Source organism: Etheostoma spectabile, chromosome 8, assembly GCF_008692095.1.
Source record: "Etheostoma spectabile isolate EspeVRDwgs_2016 chromosome 8, UIUC_Espe_1.0, whole genome shotgun sequence".
Classification (NCBI taxonomy): domain Eukaryota; kingdom Metazoa; phylum Chordata; class Actinopteri; order Perciformes; family Percidae; genus Etheostoma; species Etheostoma spectabile.
Window position 1 is genome coordinate 15,008,234 of NC_045740.1, and position 4,214 is coordinate 15,012,447.

The 4,214-nt window shown below is 41.7% G+C and overlaps 1 protein-coding gene across 6 annotated transcripts in view; it reads left to right on the plus strand.

Annotated features, from left to right (window-relative positions):
- The window catches only part of LOC116693604 (transcription factor SOX-6), a 113,845-nt gene that overhangs the window by 13,711 nt on the left and 95,920 nt on the right, over positions 1-4,214 (plus strand). For all 6 annotated transcript variants that reach the window (XM_032522664.1, XM_032522668.1, XM_032522667.1 and 3 more), the window contains exon 2: positions 3,901-3,970. The gene's annotated coding sequence lies outside the window, so the exon portion shown is untranslated. The remainder of the gene's footprint in view (positions 1-3,900; positions 3,971-4,214) is intronic.

The following is a 4,214-nucleotide window of genomic DNA, read 5'->3' on the forward strand; positions in this document are numbered from 1 at the left end:
CTTTATATTGAAACAGGTTTTATCAGCCTAAAACATCAAAGTTCTGTGCCACATACACGCCACCGATCATGCACCCTCCGACATCTGTCCGTTAACCCAGTTTGCCTGTTGGATTGTCAAACAGTGTCCAAAACCACAACTTCACACGCCTCTTCGACAGCGTAATTAGGGGTGAGGGACACTAACCAGGTGTGAGAAGGTGACAAAGTAGGCAGGGTTTGGCCCTCAAGTTCCCCTTTTTATTCCTCTAATTGTTTCTGTCTTTGGAGTGCAACACCATTAAAATACTGGAAAAGGACTGTCTGGAGGAGTTTGCCATCACACCCATTTGACTGATTATTGGGTCTCGCCCCTCTCTATGGTGTCATGCTTCACCTTTGAGTGTGGCCGTTTTGAAAAACTATATATGTAATCAAGACAGTGGTTGTATTTTCTCCAAAACATATTAAGCAAATGAGTACTAATTAAAACATATTTTTTGGGAAGTAAATTAATATCTGGCAACTCTGATCAAAGGGAAAGCTTTGGGCAAAAACATTAGATAGTGTGAATACTCAGAAGTCTCATTTCAAGCAAGAAAAACAGATAAATAACAACAGAAACATTGCTAGGTCTGAACAACATGGCCAGCGGTCCTCTCACAGCCAACGTGTGCTATAAACTCATCGTTTATGGGTCAAGTGAACCTCATTCTGGCTTAATTGTCCATATGATTAGTTGGAAACCACACTTGTTTCCTGTGATGCAGACATGGAAGTGGCAGCGCAGAGCCTCATGTGGTGCTAAGCTCATTGAGAGAGCTTCTGTCTCATAGAGTTCCATTGTTCTTACTCCAGTGTGTCCGCTTCTGCACAAGTGGCATTGACAGCTGCAACAAGACAACATTTGGGACTGTGCATATTTTGTTGCGTGAATGTGTGCATTCATTGTGCAGGTGCAGGCATCGCTCTGAATGTAATAATGTGTATCTCCTTATCGTGCAACATATCTCTCAGCTCTCTTGTTACTGTCTTTAATGCTATGATGTCACACCTTTGCTTTTGCCAAAGGCAGGTCTCGGGCCGTTCGTTTTGCTGCGCAAAGTTTCTTTTCCAAACAGGTGCTTTTTTTTTGCCGCTGGCTCAACGGTAGAGTAACATGTGCCATTTTACAGCAGATGGGCCAAAAAGGTAGCTGTTACTTACTGCAGTTGTCAAGAGGAGACAGGAATGGTAATGTAGCCTGGGTCCCTCATGTCAGCACCCCTCAGAGGTGGACGAGAGCGTATCTCACAATATTTGCAAAATCACATAATTAGATAGTGTGTGAGCAGTAGTATTGTGCACGAACTGTGTTTTTGTGTTGTATGTTTTACATCAAAAAACTACTTACATGTGTAAAACAAAAACTTTTACAGCTTACTTTATTACTTACTTATTATAGTTTTCATTCATGTAAACAATAGCACAACATGATCATGTTGGGACAACATGATTTTACTTAAAACCAAAAGATGACAATAATGAATTATATTCCAACACTACTTAAAGTAGAGTAAATTCCCTTGTCTCCGCTCTAGGCCTTATTTAAAAAAAAAAAAACAGTTGTCATAACCTCATATGTAGGGATTTTGCAGCTCACAAAGGGTTATTTTGCCCACGTAGTTTAAAAAGCTATAGGGGCAGGTATTGAAATCTCAATTCCTTCTGCCACACACTCTATAAGTGCCACGTAGTTACAATGTGTATTCCTGCACACAAGGCTGTTGCTGAACGTGTGTGTGTGTGTGTGTGTGTGTGTGTGTGTGGGGTGTGGTTGGGTGTGTGTGTGTGTGTGTGTGTGTGTGTGTGTGTGTGTGTGTGCGTGTGTGTGTGTGAGAGAAAGAGAGAGCAAGAGAGAGAGAGAGAGAGAGAGAGAGAGAGAGGAGAGAGCATTGCGTTTGCTGCAGCTCTCCTTACTGGGCAGCCAGCGTCTCTCTGATTACCCAGGATTCTCCAGGTGTCAGATCTGCCATCTGCAGATGAGTGGCAGGGCGTATGGAGCGGAGCAATGGAGGGAAGGGGGGGGGGGGGGGGTTAAACAAAAAAAAAGAGAGGAAACAGAATAACTGGTTCGGCAGACATCTGGAACGTGTTCAGACGGGTCAGCGAGAGCGAGAGAGTGTGAGCGGTGCTCGATTGAAATGTTGGCTTTTCGAGTACTTGTCTTTTCAGCTTTTATTGGGTAAAACCGCTTCTTCTACAAAAAAAAGAAAGACAGAAGTTGCATCTAATGGAAATGTGTGGTGTTTCACACAAGTGTGTTTTCGCTGACTATTTGTTATCATTATTATTTTCTCAAGAAATTCTTAGTGTACAAGCCTTTGAGTTGGTCTAGTCAGAATTACCCCTAATTGTGCCCTGAGAGGAAAAATGCATCCAAGAGAGAACCATTTGGTTGATTAAAGACATGAATAAAAGATCATACATGCCCAGTGTTTGCTTTTTTCTTCATTGTTCTCAATTAGCCTCAAATTGTGGAATCAAAGACGTGTTTATTAGCCTCAAATTGTGGAATCAAAGGCGCATTTGTAATGCTCTCTTTGTACGAGTTAGATGTTGTGTTGGGGAGTCCTCATGATGCAGAGTGTCAGAGAAATGCTGCTGTGGTGTGTTCCGTTGTCTGTGTGAAACCAGCCTTTCTCCTTAAGTCTCTTCCGATCCAGTTCACTTCTATCTTTAATTAGCGGCCTCCCACTCTCAATGAAGACTAGCTCCCATCCTCTCTTAATTTGGGGCCCACTCAGGGCGGTCCCATCCTAAACAGGGTGCCTCTATGGCTCTCCAATTGGCAGTCTGACCTCTTTAATGTTATTATTTGTTTTCTGTGACCCTATATTTAACAAATGGCTGTTTGTAGTGTGTGCTTTTGTGCATGTGAGGCTATAATAAGGGTGACCCCAGGTTAGCTCTCTGAGTCAGAGTGGTCTATTTAAGCCAGGCAGCCCATGAATGATTAGCTGTCCATTTGATGACAGGGGTTCCCCCCCTTGCTCTCAATTGTAATCAATTTTTGAAAGAAAATATCAGGCATCACTAAGTGGGTTAGGACAATTTTTCCGACTTCAAAGATTTGTTCAAGAATCACGCTGTTTGTCATTTGTTAGCCTTTGCGTGTATGCCGTTGCTTGCGCAGTGAAGGAGCTGTGTGAGAAACACACTGATCCTCTGTTGGCTCTGCTGTGGACTCCACTCAGGACCTCTGTTCTGTGTTGAACGTCCACTACAGAGGGACCTCAGGTGGGTCAAAAGAACGGTCACAGGGCTCCAAAAAGCAATTTTCAATCCAAATTTTCATACTTTGTCAAACCTTAATTTGTTGGCAGTACATGAAGAATTTGATCAGTGTTCATTAAAATGTATCCTGCTGCATAAGGCAACACACACTTCCTTTACAGGGTTGGTTCACCCAAATTACACAAACACATGTTCTCACTTACTTACTGTGGCATGTAGCCATGCAGATAGTTTGGGTTTTTCTTGCCATGACTCTGAGTTTTCTGTCGCTCTCCCTAAATAATAGAAGTGAATGAAATTTAATTTTTGGTGCTTTTCAAAATCTAGAAATCTCTTTCTACAAACAAAACCTGCCATTTCTTTGGTCGAAGTTAGTTATAGTGAAAAGTGTGACTGTAAAAGGAAATACCTTCATCTCCTTGGTATCGGGGTAAAGGAGTAAATCTGAGAAACAAATATCTCATCAACCTGGACAAATTATTTAAAACTATCTGTAAGTCTTGACCACTGTGGCAAAACATATTTTTTTTGGGATGAAATGTCCCTTTAATTGATGGTGATGGTGATAAACATATACTACATGAAAGTAATTGTGGAAGTAACATGATAATAATCATTTGTCTTTTGTTTTCCTTTTTTTCCCCAGGTGACGTTCATGAATTTTAAAGTCATCCACAAGTGAGAAGAGGCTGTTGGAGTTGAAGTCTCTTATTTCTGTAAGTTTCCCAAATTGGGTGATACAAATTACATTTATGTCTTTGCACTGTAAAGCATCCAGCTTGTGTTGTGCCACTATTTGGCACTTTGGATGATTGCTTCTACCAAATGGCAGATTATAAGCTTTCATAGAGAACACATCATTGTTTCCTCGAAGCAGAACAGAGCAACACTTCAGCACCAGTGGCTGTTAGCAGAGCCGCAGTCTACTAGTCTAGTGTGTGTGTGTGTGTGTGTGTGTGT